Raw genomic sequence first — 19,739 nt, 5'->3', positions numbered from 1 at the left:
TGCTTCCGCCATCCATCAGGACTCGTGTGAGGTGGAATCCGTCGATGATTGGGTCAAGGACCAGAGCGGCCGAACCGCCGTGGCGGATACTAGTCGGATGATCTCGTCGATCGAAGGTGATCGGAAATGACGACCATGGATAGAATTTTGGGGCGACTGGCTCTACCGCGTAGACGTCCCTGAGCGCTCGTTTGCGCTCCTTTCTAGGGATGTGCGTGGCATATATCATGGTCACCGTTTTGACTTGGGGGGAATTTCTTCTGTCCCCCTGTGTTCTGCTGCCGGGGCTCTTCATCCTCGTCCTCGCTTTGTGATCCCTTTTCTTTGTTTTCGGCATTTAATTTGCCAGCCTACTTGAAGACCCAACAATCCCTATTGGTATGATTGGCTTACTTATCCGGGGTGCTGTGAATTTGGCACGGACGGTCAAGTATGCGGTCCAGGCTGGAAGGTCCTTTGTTGTTTTTTTGTAGGGTTTCTTCCATTGGCCGGACTTGGAGCCACTGAATCCGGCGTTGATTGTGGTGTCCTCGGTGTTGTCGCCATTGCTTCTGCGTTTGTGTCTATTGCGCCGGAGTCTACGGTGCTGTTCTTGGCCTCTGTGGGGCCTGCCTCGCTGGCTGTGTTTTTGCTACGAGCTAGTCAGCTATCCTCACCTGCGCAAAAGCGGGTCATGAGTGCCGTAAGGGCTGCCATTGACTTTGGCTTTTCTTGTCCGAGGTGGTGTGCTAGCCATTTGTCATAGATGCTGTGTTTGAAGGCTTCTAGGGCCTCGACATCCGAAAAGTCAACGATCTGGTTCTTTTTGGTTAGGAATCTAGTCCAGAATTTCCTGGCCAATTCTCCGGGTTGTTGAACTATGTGGCTTAGGTCATCGGCATCTGGTGGCCGGACATAAGTTCCTTGGAAGTTGTCGAGGAAAGCCTCTTCCAAGTCCTCCCAGCTGCCGATTGAGTTCTCAGGTAGGCTATTTAACCAGTGTCGAGCTGGTCCTTTGAGTTTTAATGGGAGGTATTTGATGGCGTGGAGGTCGTTTCCTCAGACCATGTGGATGTAGAGAATGAAATCCTTGATCCATACTGCAGGATTGGTTGTGCAGTCGTATGATTCGATATTGACGGGCTTAAACCCCTCGGGGAATTCATGATCCAGTACTTCATCTGTGAAGTAGAGCGGGTGTGCGGCGCCTCTATATTTGGCCGCATCATGGCGGAGCTCTGAAGGAGTCTGTCTGCGACATTCGGCCCGAGCGTGGTTAGGTTTGTCATGTCCGAATAAGTAGCCATTGTCGCGCCTCGAGGCACGTCCTCGTGATCCGTAGATCGATCTTGTGTGCCCTGCACTACTATCCAGAGTCTGTCGGAGGTCGTACGTATGACTTCGGACTCTTCCGTCCCTATTTTGACGGGGTGGTGGGGCGGTCTGCTGTTCGGCCTGAGTTGCCGCTTTATCTTGACCGCAGGGTGGCCGTTCCGCCGTCCTATCCCGACCATGTGGTGGTCGATCCGCATTACGCGAGGGAGATATATGCTCCGGCGCCTCCTCATAGAATTGAGGTAGCGTCTGCGTTTCGGGTAGCTCTTGGCTGGGTGGTTGAGGCCGTATTCTTCGGCTGTCAGGATATCAGTCCATCTATCGACGAGCAGATCTTGTTTAGCTTGAAGCTGCCGTTGTTTCTTTTTCAGGCTCCTGGCAGTGGCTATGAGCTGAAGCTTACAGCACTCCTGCTCGAGAGGATCCTCAGGCACGATGAAGTCTTCGTTGCCAAGGCTTGTCTCCTCCTCGGAGGGCGGCCGGTAACTATCATCCTCCGGGTCATCTTCTATGGCCTGTTCGTCACGGTTGTCTTGCCTGCTGTCATGTTCCTGTTCGGATGTAGCCCCGGTGGGGTCTTCACTGTTTTTGGCATCGCCCGGAGTACTATTTTCTCCGGTGCCAGTGTTGTCGTCCTTTGAGCGGCGGGGCTCGGGGCGGCGTTTGGGCCGCCGGCGCTTGGACTGTGTCTCGGCGGTTTCGTTTGTATCCGGCTCTTCTTTGTCGTCGCTAGATCCTTTAGGTGTATCAACCATGTACACGTCGTATGAAGAGGTGGCCGTCCAACGTCCAGTGAATGGAGGGTCTTGGCCGTGCTCCTTGTCGGCATTGTCGTCCATACCGTCGATGTCTTCTGAGTCATAGTCAAGCATGTCAGTTAAGTCATTGACGGTGGCTATGAAGTGGGTGGCGGGTGGGAAGCGAAATTCCTCATCATCCGTCTCTAGCTCGAACTGGACATAGTTCGGCTGTGAGTCCTTTTCCAAGGACAAATTCTTTAAAGATTTTAGCACGTCACCCAAAGGCGAGTGCTGGAACACGTCAGCGGCGCTTAACTCGAAGATCCATAACCGATCTAGCTCGGTGTCCGCGGGTGTACACAGTCCGGAACTTATAGCCGAAGACGAGTCCGAAGTTCCGTTAAAGCGAATATCGCAGGGCATCGCGTCCACGTGCGGCTCCAATGCCGCGGACTCTGAGGCCTCGGATGGCTCGATCTGCTTTGGCTCTAAGGTCGTTGCAGCCGCAGGAACCATCTCCTGGGTGTGATCCGATGACAGATTTAAGTCACATTCATCGGGATGAGGGGGAGCGATCGCCGCGGGCTCAAGTCCCTCGAAGATCAAGTCTCCACGGATATCCGCGGCATAGTTCAAGCTTCCGAATCCGACCCGATGGCCAGGTGTGTAGCTGTCGATCCGCTCCAGATGGCCAAGCGAGTTGGCCCGCAGTACGAAGCCGCCGAATACGAGGATCTGTCCGGGGAGGAAGGTTCCTCCTCGGACAACGTCATTATTGACGATTGAGGGGGGCATCGAACCTTTTGTCGATGACACAGTGGAACTCTCAATGAAAGCACCAATGTCGGTGTCAAAACCGGCGGATCTCGGGTAGGGGGTCCCGAACTATGAGTCTAGGATTGATGGTAACAGGAGACAGGGGACACGATGTTTACCCAGGTTTGGGCCCTCTCTATGGAGGTAATACCCTACTTCCTGCTTGATTGATCTTGATGAATATGAGTATTACATGAGTTGATCTACCATGAGATCGTAATGGATAAACCCTAGAAATCTATGTTGGAAATATGCCCTAGAGGCAATAATAAAAGTATTATTATTATATTTCTTTGTTCATGATAATTGTCTTTGTTCATGCTATAACTGTATTATCCGGAAATCGTAATACGCGTGTGAATACATAGACCATAATATGTCCCTAGTAAGCCTCTAGTTGACTAGCTCGTTGATCAACAGATAGTCATGGTTTCCTGGCTATGGACATTGGATGTCATTGATAACGGGATCACATCATTAGGAGAATGATGTGATGGACAAGACCCAATCCTAAGCATAGCGCAAGATCGTGTAGTTCGTTTGCTAGAGCTTTTCCAATGTCAAGTATCTTTTACTTTGACCATGAGATCGTGTAACTCCCGGATACCGTAGGGGTGCTTTGGGTGTACCAAACATCACAACGTAACTGGGTGACTATAAAGGTGCACTACAGGTATCTCCAAAAGTGTCTGTTGGGTTGACACGGATCGAGACTGGGATTTGTCACTCCGTATGACGGAGAGGTATCACTGGGCCCACTCGGTAATGCATCATCATAATGAGCTCAAAGTGACCAAGTGTCTGGTCACGGGATCATGCATTACGGTACGAGTAAAGTGACTTGCCGGTAACGAGATTGAACGAGGTATTGGGATACCAACGATCGAATCTCGGGCAAGTAACATACCGATTGACAAAGGGAATTGCATACGGGGTTGCTTGAATCCTCGACATCGTGGTTCATCCGATGAGATCATCGTGGAGCATGTGGGAGCCAACATGGGTATCCAGATCCCGCTGTTGGTTATTGACCGGAGAGTCGTCTCGGTCATGTCTACATGTCTCCCGAACCCGTAGGGTCTACACACTTAAGGTTCGGTGACGCTAGGGTTGTAGGGATATGTATATGCAGTAACCCGAATGTTGTTCGGAGTCCCGGATGAGATCCCGGACGTCACGAGGAGTTCCGGAATGGTCCGGAGGTAAAGATTTGTATATGGGAAGTCCTGTTTCGGCCATCGGGACAAGTTTCGGGGTAATCGGTATTGTACCGGGACCACCGGAAGGGTCCCGGGGGTCCACCGGGTGGGGCCACCTGTCCTGGGGGGCCACATGGGCTGTAGGGGGTGCGCCTTGGCCTACATGGGCCAAGGACACCAGCCCCAAGAGGCCCATGCGCCTAGGGTTACAAGGGGAAAGAGTCCTAGGAGGGGAAGGCACCTCCTAGGTGCCTTGGGGGGGAGGGAAACCCCCCTTGGCCGCCGCCCCACCCTAGGAGATTGGATCTCCTACGGCCGGCGCCCCCCCTTGGCCCTCCTATATATAGTGAGGGAAGGAGGGCTTTTCTCCCACGCCTTTGGTTGCCTCCTTCTCCCTCTCCAACACCTCCTCGTCCTCCATAGCGCTTGGCGAAGCCCTGACGAAGTACTGCAGCTCCATCACCACCACGCCGTCGTGCTACTGCTAGAGCCATCTTCCTCAACCTCTCCTTCCCTCTTGCTGGATCAAGAAGAAGGAGACGTTACGCTGACCGTACGTGTGTTGAACGCGGAGGCACCGTCCGTTCGGTGCTAAGATCTTCGGTGATTTGGATCACGTCGTGTTCGACTACCTCATCCCCGTTCTTTGAACACTTCCGCGCGTGATCTACAAAGGTATGTAGATGCAATCCGATCACTCGTTGCTAGATGAACTCCTAGATGGATCTTGGTGAAACCGTAGGAAAATTTTTGTTTTCTGCAACGTTCCCCAACAGTGGCATCATGAGCTAGGTCTATGCGTAGTTCTTCTTGCGCGAGTAGAACACAATTTGTTGTGGGCGTAGATGTTGTCAACTTTCTTGCCGCTACTAGTCTTATCTTGCTTCAACGGTATTGTGGGATGAAGCGGCCCGGACCAACCTTACACGTACGCTTACGTGAGACCGGTTCCACCGACTAACATGCACAAGATGCATAAGGTGGCTGGCGGGTGTCTGTCTCTCCTACTTTAGTTGGAGCGGATTCGATGAAAAGGGTCCTTATGAAGGGTAAATAGAAGTTGACAAATCACGTTGTGGCTTTCACGTAGGTAAGAAAACGTTCTTGCTAGAACCCTACTTCAGCCACGTAAAACTTGCAACAACAATTAGAGGACGTCTAACTTGTTTTTGCAGCAAGTGCTTTGTGATATGATATGGCCAAAGTTGTGATGAATGATGAATGATCTATATGTGATGTATGAGATATTCATGCTATTGTAATAGGAATCACGACTTGCATGTCGATGAGTATGACAACCGGCAGGAGCCATAGGAGTTGTCTTTATTTTTGTATGACCTGCGTGTCATTGAGAAACGCCATGTAAATTACTTTACTTCATTGCTAAACGCGTTAGCCATAGTAGTAGAAGTAATAGTTGGCGAGCAACTTCATGGAGACACAATGATGGAGATCATGGTGTCATGCCGGTGACAAGATGATCATGGAGCCCCAAGATGGAGATCAAAGGAGCTATGTGATATTGGCCATATCATGTCACTATTATAATTTGATTGCATTTGATGTTTATCATGTTTTACATCTTGTTTACTTAGAAGGACGGTAGTAAGTAAGATGATCCCTCATAATAATTTCAAGAAAGTGTTCCCCCTAACTGTGCACCGTTGCGACAGTTCGTTGCTTCAATGCACCACGTGATGATCGGGTGTTTGATTCAAACGTTCACATACAACGGGTGTAAGACAGATTTACACATGCAAACACTTAGGTTGACTTGACGAGCCTAGCATGTGTATAGACATGGCCTCGGAACACAGAAGACCGAAAGGTCGAGCATGAGTCGTATAGAAGATACGATCAACATGAAGATGTTCACCGACGTTGACTAGTCCGTCTCACGTGATGATCGGACATGGCCTAGTTGACTCGGATCATGTTATACTTAGATGACTAGAAGAGGGATTTCTGTCTAAGTGGGAGTTCATTGAATAATTTGATTAGATGAACTTAATTATCATGAACTTAGTCTAAAATCTTTACAATATGTCTTGTAGATCAAATGGCCAACGTAGTCCTCAACTTCAACGCGTTCCTAGAGAAAACCAAGCTGAAAGACGATGGCAGCAACTACACGGACTGGGTCCGGAACCTGAGGATCATCCTCATAGCTGCCAAGAAAGATTATGTCCTACAAGCACCGCTAGGTGATCCACCCGTCCCACAAAACCAAGACGTTATGAACGCTTGGCAAACACGTGCTGATGACTACTCCCTCGTTCAGTGCGGCATGCTTTACAGCTTAGAGCCGGGGCTCCAAAAGTGTTTCGAGAGACATGGAGCATATGAGATGTTCGAAGAGCTGAAAATGGTTTTCCAAGCTCATGCCCAGGTCGAGAGATATGAAGTCTCCGACAAATTCTTCAGCTGTAAGATGGAGGAAAATAGTTCTGTCAGTGAGCACATACTCACTATGTCTGGGTTACATAACCGCTTGACTCAGCTGGGAGTTAATCTCCCGGATGACGCGGTCATTGACAGAATCCTCCAGTCGCTTCCACCAAGCTACAAGAGCTTTGTGATGAACTTCAATATGCAGGGGATGGAAAAGACCATTCCTGAAGTATTTGCAATGCTGAAATCAGCAGAGGTAGAAGTCAAGAAGGAACATCAAGTGTTGATGGTAAATAAAACCACTAAGTTCAAGAAGGGCAAGGGTAAAAAGAACTCCAAGAAGGACAGCAAGGAAGTTGCCACGCCTGGCAAGAAAGCTGCCGGGAAGAAGCCAAAGAATGGACCCAAGCCCGAGACTGGGTGCTTTTATTGCAAGGGAAATGGTCACTGGAAGCGGAACTGCCCCAAATACTTAGCGGACAAGAAGGCCGGCAAAACAAAAGGTATATATGATATACATGTAATTGATGTGTACCTTACTAGTACCCGTAGTAGCTCCTGGGTATTTTATACCGGTGCAGTTGCTCACATTTGTAACTCAAAGCAGGGGCTGCGGAATAAGCGGAGACTGGCAAAGGACGAGGTGACGATGCGCGTCGGGAATGGTTCCAAGGTCAATGTGATCGCCGTCGGCACGCTACCTCTATATTTACCTTCGGGATTAGTTTTAAGCCTTAATAATTGTTATTTAGTGCCAGCTTTGAGCATGAACATTGTATCGGGATCTCGTTTAATTCGAGATGGCTACTCATTTAAATCCGAGAATAATGGTTGTTCTATTTATATGAGAGATATGTTTTATGGTCATGCTCCTATGGTGAATGGTTTATTCTTAATGAATCTCGAGCGTAATGCTACACATATTCATAGTGTGAGTACCAAAAGATGTAAAGTTGATAATGATAGTCCCACATACTTGTGGCACTGCCGCCTTGGTCACATAAGTGTCAAACGCATGAAGAAGCTCCATGCAGATGGACTTTTAGAGTCTCTTGATTACGAATCATTTGACACGTGCGAACCATGCCTCATGGGTAAGATGACCAAGACTCCGTTCTCAGGAACAATGGAGCGAGCAACCAACTTATTAGAAATCATACATACTGATGTGTGCGGTCCAATGAGTGTTGAGGCTCGCGGTGGCTATCGTTATGTTCTCACCCTCACTGATGACTTGAGTAGATATGGGTATGTCTACTTAATGAAACACAAGTCTAAAACCTTTGAAAAGTTCAAGGAATTTCAGAGTGAAGTTGAGAATCAACGTGACAGGAAAATCAAGTTTCTACGATCAGATCGTGGAGGAGAATACTTGAGTCACGAATTTGGCACACACTTAAGAAAATGTGGAATAGTTTCACAACTCACGCCGCCTGGAACACCTCAGCGTAATGGTGTGTCCGAACGTCGTAATCGCACTCTATTAGATATGGTGCGATCTATGATGTCTCTTACCGATTTACCGCTCTCCTTTTGGGGCTATGCTTTAGAGACTGCCGCATTCACTTTAAATAGGGCTCCGTCGAAATCCGTTGAGACGACACCGTTTGAATTATGGTTTGGGAAGAAACCTAAGCTGTCGTTTCTGAAAGTTTGGGGATGCGATGCTTATGTCAAGAAACTTCAACCTGAAAAGCTCGAACCCAAGTCGGAAAAATGCGTCTTCATAGGATACCCTAAAGAAACTGTTGGGTATACCTTCTACCTCAGATCCGAAGGCAAGATCTTTGTTGCCAAGAATGGATTCTTTCTAGAGAGTTTCTCTCGAAAGAAGTAAGTGGGAGGAAAGTAGAACTTGATGAAGTGTTACCTCTTGAACCGGAAAATGGCACAACTCAAGAAAATGTTCCTGAGGTGCCTGCACCAACTAGAGAGGAAGTTGTTGATGATGATCAAGATACTTTTGATCAAGCTCCTACTGAAATTCGAAGGTCCACAAGGACACGTTCCGCACCAGAGTGGTACGGTAACCCTGTCTTGGAAATCATGTTGTTAGACAACAGTGAACCTTTGAACTATGAAGAAGCGATGGCGGGCCCGGATTCTGACAAATGGCTAGAAGCCATGAAATCCGAGATAGGATCCATGTATGAAAACCAAGTGTGGACTTTGACTGACTTGCCCGTTGAACGGCGAGCCATAGAAAATAAATGGATCTTTAAGAAGAAGACAGACGCGGATGGTAATGTGACCATCTATAAAGCTAGGCTTGTCGCTAAGGGTTATCGACAAGTTCAAGGGGTTGACTACGATGAGACTTTCTCACCGGTGGCGAAGCTGAAGTCCGTCCGAATCATGTTAGCAATTGCCGCATTCTACGATTATGAGATATGGCAAATGGACGTCAAAACGGCATTCCTTAATGGTTTCCTTAAGGAAGAATTGTATATGATGCAGCCGGAAGGTTTTGTCGATCCTAAGAATGCTAACAAGGTGTGCAAGCTCCAATGCTCGATTTATGGGCTGGTGCAAGCATCTCGGAGTTGGAACATTCGCTTTGATGAGATGATCAAAGCATTTGGGTTTACGCAGACTTATGGAGAAGCCTGCGTTTACAAGAAAGTGAGTGGGAGCTCTGTAGCATTTCTCATACTATATGTAGATGACATACTTTTGATGGGAAATGATATAGAACTTTTGGACAGCATTAAGGCCTACTTGAATAAGAGTTTTTCAATGAAGGACCTTGGAGAAGCTGCTTATATATTAGGCATCAAGATCTATAGGGATAGATCAAGACGCCTCATAGGTCTTTCACAAAGCACATACCTTGATAAGATTTTGAAGAAGTTCAAAATGGATCAGTCCAAGAAAGGGTTCTTGCCTGTTTTGCAAGGTGTGAAATTGAGCTCAGCTCAATGTCCGACCACGGCAGAAGATATAGAAGAGATGAGTGTCATCCCCTATGCCTCAGCCATAGGTTCTATTATGTATGCCATGCTGTGTACCAGACCTGATGTAAACCTTGCCGTAAGTTTGGTAGGAAGGTACCAAAGTAATCCTGGCAAGGAACACTGGACAGCGGTCAAGAATATCCTAAAGTACCTGAAAAGGACAAAGGACATGTTTCTCGTTTATGGAGGTGACGAAGAGCTCGTCGTAAAGGGTTACGTCGACGCTAGCTTCGACACAGATCTGGATGACTCTAAGTCACAAACCGGATACGTGTATATGTTGAATGGTGGAGCAGTGAGCTGGTGCAGCTACAAGCAGAGCGTCGTGGCGGGATCTACATGTGAAGTGGAGTACATGGCAGCCTCGGAGGCAGCACATGAAGCAATTTGGGTGAAGGAGTTCATCACCGACCTAGGAGTCATACCCAATGCGTTGGGGCCGATCAAGCTCTTCTGTGACAACACTGGAGCTATTGCACTTGCCAAGGAGCCTAGGTTTCACAAGAAGACAAGGCACATCAAGCGTCGCTTCAACTCCATTCGTGAAAATGTTCAAGATGGAGACATAGAGATTTGTAAAGTACATACGGACCTGAATGTAGCAGATCCGTTGACTAAACCTCTCCCTATAGCAAAACATGATCAACACCAGAATTCCATGGGTGTTCGATTCATCACAATGTAACTAGATTATTGACTCTAGTGCAAGTGGGAGACTGTTGGAAATATGCCCTAGAGGCAATAATAAAAGTATTATTATTATATTTCTTTGTTCATGATAATTGTCTTTATTCATGCTATAACTGTATTATCCGGAAATCGTAATACACGTGTGAATACATAGACCATAATATGTCCCTAGTAAGCCTCTAGTTGACTAGCTCGTTGATCAACAGATAGTCATGGTTTCCTGGCTATGGACATTGGATGTCATTGATAACGGGATCACATCATTAGGAGAATGATGTGATGGATAAGACCCAATCCTAAGCATAGCGCAAGATCGTGTAGTTCGTTTGCTAGAGCTTTTCCAATGTCAAGTATCTTTTCCTTTGACCATGAGATCGTGTAACTCCCGGATACCGTAGGAGTGCTTTGGGTGTACCAAACGTCACAACGTAACTGGGTGACTATAAAGGTGCACTACAGGTATCTCCAAAAGTGTCTGTTGGGTTGACACGGATCGAGACTGGGATTTGTCACTCCGTATGACGGAGAGGTATCACTGGGCCCACTCGGTAATGCATCATCATAATGAGCTCAAAGTGACCAAGTGTCTGGTCACGGGATCATGCATTACGGTACGAGTAAAGTGACTTGCCGGTAACGAGATTGAACGAGGTATTGGGATACCAACGATCGAATCTCGGGCAAGTAACATACCGATTGACAAAGGGAATTGCATACAGGGTTGCTTGAATCCTCGACATCGTGGTTCATCCGATGAGATCATCGTGGAGCATGTGGGAGCCAACATGGGTATCCAGATCCCGCTGTTGGTTATTGACCGGAGAGTCGTCTCGGTCATGTCTACATGTCTCCCGAACCCGTAGGGTCTACACACTTAAGGTTCGGTGACGCTAGGGTTGTAGGGATATGTATATGCAGTAACCCGAATGTTGTTCGGAGTCCCGGATGAGATCTCGGACGTCACGAGGAGTTCCGGAATGGTCCGGAGGTAAAGATTTATATATGGGAAGTCCTGTTTCGGCCATCGGGACAAGTTTCGGGGTAATCGGCATTGTACCGGGACCACCTGAAGGGTCCCGGGGGTCCACCGGATGGGGCCACCTGTCCCGGGGGGGAACATGGGCTGTAGGGGGTGCGCCTTGGCCTACATGGGCCAAGGACACCAGCCCCAAGAGGCCCATGCGCCTAGGGTTATAAGGGGAAAGAGTCCTAGGAGGGGAAGGCACCTCCTAGGTGCCTTGGGGGAGAGGGAAACCCCCCTTGGCCGCCGCCCCACCCTAGGAGATTGGATCTCCTACGGCCGGCGCCCCCCCTTGGCCCTCCTATATATAGTGAGGGAAGGAGGGCTTTTCTCCCACGCCTTTGGTTGCCTCCTTCTCCCTCTCCAACACCTCCTCCTCCTCCATAGCGCTTGGCGAAGCCCTGACGAAGTACTGCAGCTCCATCACCACCACGCCGTCGTGCTGCTGCTGGAGCCATCTTCCTCAACCTCTCCTTCCCTCTTGCTGGATCAAGAAGAAGGAGACGTTACGCTGACCGTACGTGTGTTGAACGCGGAGGCACCGTCCGTTCGGTGCTAAGATCTTCGGTGATTTGGATCACGTCGTGTTCGACTACCTCATCCCCGTTCTTTGAACACTTCCGCGCGTGATCTACAAAGGTATGTAGATGCAATCCGATCACTCGTTGCTAGATGAACTCCTAGATGGATCTTGGTGAAACTGTAGGAAAATTTTTGTTTTCTGCAACGTTTCCCAACAATCTAGCCTATGAATATGGTAATGAGTATATGTGGCGTCTTTTGCGGACTATCCCCTTCGGTTTATATAGACGCCGAGGAGATCTAGGGTTTACATGGAGTCGGTTACATAAAAAGGAATCTTCAGTCTCCAAGCTTGCCTTCCACGCCAAGTAGAGTCCAATCTGGACACGGTGCAGTCTTCGGCCTTCATGTCTTCACAGCCCATCAGTCCATCCCATGGATAATAGGCTGGATGCCCGAGGACCCCTTAGTCCAGGACTCCCTCACCCGTCCCACACGCTTCCCAAAATTTCGAATCCTGCGAGATCCAGGAACTGCAGAGCACCCTATCAGACTAAAGATTTCCTTCGTATCAGCACTCGAAGCTTATGAGCAAAAGTTCATTCGACAAATTGAAGAATGGATCGAGGCGACTGAAAAAGAAGTTGAAGCCATCAAGTTGTTCATTGATCCAAGCAAGACGTTTCCGAAGCGCAAAAATTGAGTCGGAGGTATTTTCAACTCCTTCTCCACTCGTACCCTGAACCATTCGGGGGCTAATGAGGAAGTTATGTACCTAGGGTAGGGTCATAGGCCTGACCTAGACACCCTCCCTAGGACATCACCCTAAAGGCAAAAACATTCAAGGGATACCATCATCCACCCGACCAGAAGCATTCCACTTGGAAGACCCAATGTCACTCGACCGTGGCAATAACCACTCGATAGATAGAAGATCAAAGGCCATTTGGAACTGCAACGGTCGGACGTTTACTCTGTAGACTTAATGATCATTTATGTCACTTTATGACTAGCGTTACCAGTAACGCCCTCATCTTTATGTACCTTAAACCATGTGTAACTGAGGGCAGGAGGGGTCTGGCGAACTCTATATAAGCCACCCCCTCCTCAGGGATAAGGGTTCGCACCCCTGTAACACACACACACACATAATCCAGTCGACCGCCTCTGGGCATCGAGACGTAGGGCTATTACTTCCTCCGTGAAGGACTTGAACTCGTAAAATTTGTGTGTACAACTTCACCATAGCTAGGATCTTGCCTCTTCATACCTACCCCCAATTCTACTGTTAGCCTTAGTACCATGACAACACTGCCGTGGGCCTCGTGGTGACCTCCGTCCTGCTGGCCCTTGGTCCTGTTGCACCGATAAGGAAACCTTTGCCTGATGCCTCGATACTCCTTGCCTGCGCCTGCCTCTTTAGCACCAAAGAGGAAACCGGTGTAATGCGCCCGCTGGCGCCTGCCTGGCCTTGGTCATCATGGCTCACGTCACGTGAACCTTGTGAGGTGCCCCTTGCATAGATACCTCAGCTCCTCCGGAGCCAGCCTAGTGAGGCTGCCCCCATGGAGGTCTTGGCATCGTCCGCCTCGCGAGGCTTGGCCCCTCGTGAGGGTCTTGAGCTGTTGCTGCAGATGATGGGCCATACTAGGCCGCTGGTGGAGCCACGTCGTGGGCCGCAGGAAGGCAAGTCTGGGTACCCCCATTCCCAGGACGACGACACCCAGACCTGGTAGTCGCGCCCCCCTCCCGAGCAGGACCTCGCTGAGGACAGGTATGGAGGTCTATTTGTACGTTAAGGGGGACTCCTAAGCATCACGACTCAGGAGCCTAACTGGCCATGTAGCCCCTCACCCCTTGGTCACGTCCTGGTGATCCGGATGACCCAACGGCGGATGAGGTACGCGTGGGGTCGGGCCCTGCCAATGCAGAACACTAAAACCTACTTTCGCATCTCCTTTCTGCAGGTTGTTCGTGCGTCAAGGGGGACTCCTGAGCATTGCGACTCAGAAGCTTAACTGGTCACGTAGCCCCTCACCCTTGGTCTCGTCCTGATGATATGGACGACCCACCGACAGCTGAGGTATGCACGGGGTCGGGCTCTGCCAACATAGAACATCAAGCAAACGGGAAGGAAATCGCGGAATCCTAACAAATTATTACAAGACATATCTCTCCCTAATAATAAAGCACGAATTGAGTCTTCGGGTTCACCGTCATGGCGTTTTTACATAAAGGTCCCTGTGCTTTTTTGAATTAACCCGCAGTCTGTTAAATAATATGGAAAAAAAACGTTCCGTATTTCTGGCTCACTCGTGCACGCGTTCGACAGAAAAAATACCCATCCCCAATTCGTGCGCCGGCACGCCATCCTCCGCCGCGCCGTCCTCCCCGCACCCTGGCCTGTCTCCTCTCCGCCGCGCCCTCCTCCCCGCGTCGTCCGAGTCCTCCGGGCGCGGTTCGCCGAAGGCGAGGCCCAGGCCGCCGCGCTCCTGGCCCGCGTCGGCCGGTTCGAGCGCACGCCGCCGACCGCGACCAGCTGCTCATCACGCTCCTCTCCGCCGCAGGAAATGACCGGGAGGAGGAGGACGCGCGGGAGGCGGGGCAGCGTCCGATCCGGCCGAGGCTTACGGCGACACGGACACGGAGGCTCTGGCCGCGGTCGCTGCGCTCCCTCCGTTCACTACCTTCCCGTGAGCTTACTTCCACCCTAGCCTCTCCCCTTTCCTCTTTGTTTTTTAACTGATTCCCAACTGCTTGATCAATCCCGCTCCTCTGCTCCTGCAGGATGGCTTTCTCTGTTCAATTGCTTAATTTGGTTGTCTTGTCTTACCTGAACTGCAAGGGAACCAACATACATGGCATGATGGATGGAGATCAGTAGATGTTTTTTGTTCTATTCACATGCTTTCTACTATATAATTTTCCCCCAAAATATGATGGGTAGTGGTGTGCTTGCTTGCATTGATCGCATGGTGGCCAGCACTTCACCACACATCTGACGACGACTGTTTTATCCATGAGGTGGAGGATAAGGTATTCACCTCTAAAATCACACTTCCGTTTTCCTGTTTCCATCTGAAATATGGATTACCAATATACTACTCTCACTTGGATTTGCACATGAAAGCAGTATAAATACTTGCACCGAACTGTACGATTTGTTGAGCCAAGTGTCGAGTCTGATATTGTTTGGTGAGATTCTCTTCAGAAAACAAGATTTGTATTGGTGGTAGATCGACAGCAACTGACAGCATCTTCGTCATCCGCGGTGGCAGTGCCATCCGCGCAGAATGCCTTTAGCGGCCGCGCCGCCGCCACCGACACCGCCACACAGCTAATGATGTCGGCATGTGGTGAAAAAAGGGCCCAAGTGAAAGGTCGACCAAGCTGTAAAAATTCAGTGAGAGGAATTTTTGTGCTCACAGCTCACACCATGGCGTCCGTTGCCTCTGTTCTTACTTTATTATTTTGTTTTTCCCTTCGTCAATTTTTCACGACGCCTGACAAGAACAAGAATTGCAAAGAAGAAGTGAAAAGAAAACACAGAACAAAGGATGAACGCCGGAGAGCACTACTATATAATTTTCCCCCAAAATATGATGGGCAGTGGTGTGCTTGTTTGCATTGATCGCATGGTGGCCAGCACTTCACCACACATCTGACGGCGACTGTTTTATCCATGAGGTGGAGGATAAGGTATTCACCTCTAAAATCACACTTCAGTTTTCCTGTTTCCATCTGAAATATGGATTACCAATATACTACTCTCACTTGGATTTGCACATGAAAGCAGTATAAATACTTGCACCGAACTATACGATTTGTTGAGCCAAGTGTCGAGTCTGATACGGCATCTTTATGCTTTCAGAGAAGCGCATCTCTGAAATTCACAGTTTTGAACCTAAAGAGACACATCTAGAAAATGATTGCACGAGTGGTTCCAGTGTCATGTACGTCAACATGGTAAGCATGTCTTATTTTCTGATTCTAACTTAGTTGTAAAAGTATTCCATGCTACTATTTGTTGACCATAATTGGCTACCAGGTTGGAGATTTGGGATCGGATGCTGCGCGAAGAGCGAGGGACCGAGGTGCTGAACTAACAGCAGGGGGAGGGTGATTCTTCAGGTACCAACATGGCTGTCGACTAGAGAATTTAGTTAACCGTTTGCTTTACTTGAAGCTCCAAATTGTAGTTATTTTATTCGTTCACTAATTTGGTATAATCCTAATCTAGGAGGACTATGATTGTATGATATGAGATCCTGACATTTATCAATAATAAAAGTCTGACACTGAATGGTTCTTTTCGGAAGTACAGTTGTAAGATCTATGATTCTAGCATCGACCTTTAACTGGACAGTACTAATTGGACATATAATTGATTATTTATTCACAACAAGATATTCTGTTTGTTTTAGTTTTTCAATCAGATTCGTCTAGCCCTTTGTTGACTTTCTAATTGTTCCACCCTCTACCTCTGAAACTCAGAAATCAGAGAAAGGTCATTGGCATATCCCTATCTCTGACGAAAATTTGCTAGCGAGGAAGAGGACCAGAATGTTTTTTTCTATTGTTGGGGATATACATAATACATATAGATAAATTTGGACCATTTATAACAGAGATTTCTTGCCAAAATAATTAACTCTGTCCAGCAGTGGGCACTGTCAAGGTAATAACAGGAATTTGCTGAACCTAATTGAAAGAAAGAGGGATGGTAATCCGATTGAGAACATTCTCTAACTAAAATAGACTTACGAACAATCAACAATATCAAATAGTTTCAAATTAACAAATGTTGTTTGATTAAAATACTGATTTAAGAATTTGGTGAATCTATAATTCTCTACATAATCACTTGGTGCATTGTTAGACCACTTGGGGACAATATCATCAATTTCTTACATACTGCAATAATGCAAGTTTAAAAATCCAGTTTCTTGTGTTTCTTATTATCTCTGTGTTCAGCTAACTGCCAAGAATCATATAAGGATGCATCTAATGAGGTAGATTTTGTTTATGCATTTTTTAAGTGTAGGGATGCTGTATCTGATTAACAAAACATTGTTCAACCTTCTATGAGTCCACCTAGGGAGCTGCACAAATTTGGAACAACTTCCAGAACAGGCATCCAAACATTTTGGTCTGCTACCAGTAAGCTGCCAGAGCAAGATAGCTGGGAGTCTGGGATGTCGAGTCGTCGAGCCGTCCAATGCCAAGTTCGTCGGCGGAAGGAGAACATCCGTCAAGCCGTCCATCGCCTGAGGCGGCTACACCAGAGGTATGTCTCCTCTTGAAAGTTAATCGCCTGAGCTGTCCATCGCCTGAGCCATCCATCACCTGAGCCCCTGTTTCAGTTTATTTTTTCCGCCTCGCTGCTCAATAGGCCCGTAGGTTACTACTCCTTTGCTCTTGCTGGCGACCGGCCTCCAGAGTAGCACTTGCTTGAGATCTGATCTAGAACTGAATTGTGCCCTGCTTTACTGTGGTCGTATGCTCTGTGTCCACCGATGAGTTTCAGATACAAATTAGGACCAAAATTGGAGTAGGTTCAGTCGCGCAAATGTTGTATCACTTTGTCATGGGTATTGTGCTGCTGAATTGCTTGTTGGACTGTTCAAACTAAAGTCGTCTAGTCAGTTTGCTACAATGTTCATTTGTTTACTTAGGAAGTTCTGTAGAATTTGGGCCTGATCACTTTCGAATTTGTCTGTGGTTTGAGATTAATCTTTCCGAGATGTTAGAGAGTGGATCCAAGGATGGATCTGCCCATAAGTGTGCAGAGGATCTTCTAATTCCTGCAGCTAATCTTGATTCATGGATATTGTGTTTGCTCTGTGGCGCACTATGTTTCAGTTTATTTTTTCTGAAAAATTGGCGCTACTTCTGATTGCTCACAATTTAAGTTTTGTTGATATACACTGGAGGCATTAAACCAACAACTTTCTCTGTTTTTTATGCGCGCTACTACAAATACAAGCACACAGCTTACAAACACACGGCTTCCGCTGGCTTGGCTAGCTTTGTACGTCCACTTTGCGCTACAAGTCGCCTTTCTACGCTGTCTTACAATCTCGTAGTACAGACCGTGCTCCACCTGAGGTACGCCCGATCTCATGCCAAGCTTGCCAAGCTAACTACGGTTCTGTCGTTTTGAAAAAGGCATGAACTTTCCTTTGTGCCTGCAACCATAGGTTCCATCATCATTACCTTGCGTGTATATGGACAGCTTGCACTCTTTAGGACTGATAGATGTGAAATTATTAGATCTTTGCATCAATTACAGGAACAGCACAATGTAAGATATGCAAGTTTATCGAGAGGAATGCAAAGAAAAAAAACACATGTATGGTTTATTTGGCATCACCAGCTTTTGTGTTTTCAGTGTACATCTTAGCCTATGTAAACTGCAAGTTGAATAAAGTGTGCTCTCTTTCTCTAGAATACTTTCTTTAATAAATGTAGAACATAAAAGCCTGATCTTAATAAGCGAGACCTCAAGCTGTTCTTTCAAGATAGATTCAGATCAAACCTTTTCAAAGTAAAGATCCCTCGGCCAGAGACTTAAGTTACTCCCGTGAGTACATACTAAGCTTTAGTAGAAAAACTTGTTGATTGACTGGAATCAACGAAATTTCGATGCAACCAACTGCAACAAGTGGCATCATGAACTAGCTATGAGAAATATTTATAGGGTACTACTAGCAACCGCCAAAGAATCCGTCACAAAAACATGTCAGGCAGCTAGGCATGCGAGTGAGATGTGTGTCGGTAACATTGGATGTTTGTCTGTAAATGTAAATCAAGAAAAATGGTTCTTGGTATCTAGAGAAGAAATACACACACACACACACACACGAGAGAGAGAGTAATTCATAGTGGATCTAAAAATACCTATTAATGTTGTACATGAGTTGACTCGACATGCTGCAAGATCTTCTGATTTGTTCTCTAAAGGTGACCTCAGAGTATAGCGTTGCATATTCCTAAGGCAATTGTGATGCTCTGTTTTGTTAGGACTAAGATGCTTGAACATGTAAGCAGTACACTATCGAGCAATAGAGATCTTTCTCATGCTGACTACATGCTGCCATTTGGGCCATACACATTGTTTAGTAACTAATCAAAAAGTGTCAAAGGCTAGTACCAAAGCAAATATGAATCTGCTAACTATACTACTACTGCCACAACTAACCAAGGTTGGAGCATAAGAAAGAAAGGAGGGGTTGCCAATTTGAATGCTAAGGACAAGCTTCCATACAACAGCTGCACGTCCACCAACCGCCATGGTTGGAGACTGCGGGAGGAGGGGTGGGAGGGAACAGGGAGGAAGCAGGAGCCACCCAAGGTCTTGTTCATACGGCGGCGCAGGCGGAAGACATAACGTTGCAGCCACCGGAAGCATTATTCTTTCTACCCTTGTCTTCCGAGAACGAGGGGGGCAAGGGAGGCGGCGGCGGCAGTGGGGAAGAAGACTGGGGAACGGGAAGAAAGATTGAGTCCGTGCGTGTTTTGTGTGTGTGTGTGTGTGTGTGTGTGTCTGTGTGTGTGTGTGTGAATAAAAGTATTTCAATGGGTCAAGCCCAAAAATCAGTTCAAAATAAATTACAAATGAAATATAATATTTCAAAAAACGTTCGTCACCATAAAAATGAGAATTAACTCCAATTTCTTAAAAAACACCTTCTCAAAATTAAAAAATATTCATGTTTTTCTGTACAACAATAAATAAAATTGATTGAAAGACTATGCCATACACAATTACTGTTTCATCGGAGAGCTGAAATAGGTCATGTCGAACATTGTTAGGATACATCCAAATTTCATGGTCCAAAAAGAAATACTCAGTGCATCCTTATTTCTGATGTTTGCAAAACTTGGATTTAAAAAGTGTTGCATAATGGCATGTGGAGCAAGTTATATTTAATATTCCGCCCGGTGCAACGCACGGGCATTTGTACTAGTTATTCTTCAAATACCAAACACAAGTTTTGACGCCTCCACGAAGCACGTTGCATATCGCAGGAAAGTAAAAATGGGAAGGAGCACCACCGTCCGCAAGCAAGCCTCCTCTTCAGCCTTGGGC

The 19,739-nt window shown here is 47.3% G+C and overlaps 1 protein-coding gene across 15 annotated transcripts in view; it reads left to right on the top strand.

The window, feature by feature from the left end:
* Positions 1 to 13,952: 13,952 nt before the first annotated feature.
* The window catches only part of LOC147979170 (uncharacterized), a 37,309-nt gene continuing 31,522 nt past the window's right edge, over positions 13,953 to 19,739 (top strand). For 4 of the 15 annotated variants that reach the window (XR_015618569.1, XR_015618568.1, XM_087546782.1 and 1 more), the window contains exons 1-4: positions 13,953 to 14,340; positions 14,435 to 15,346; positions 15,519 to 15,613; positions 15,696 to 16,934. The gene's annotated coding sequence lies outside the window, so the exon portion shown is untranslated. Of the gene's footprint in view, positions 14,341 to 14,434; positions 15,347 to 15,518; positions 15,614 to 15,695; positions 18,526 to 18,852; positions 19,646 to 19,739 lie in introns of those variants that run through there. The other 11 variants (XR_015618570.1, XR_015618565.1, XR_015618567.1 and 8 more) reach the window with 11 other exon arrangements.

Source organism: Triticum urartu, chromosome 3A (genome assembly GCF_056163025.1).
Source record: "Triticum urartu cultivar PI428250 chromosome 3A, HENAU_Tu73, whole genome shotgun sequence".
Classification (NCBI taxonomy): Eukaryota; Viridiplantae; Streptophyta; class Magnoliopsida; order Poales; family Poaceae; genus Triticum; species Triticum urartu.
This window is presented reverse-complemented; position numbering and strand designations above follow the sequence as displayed.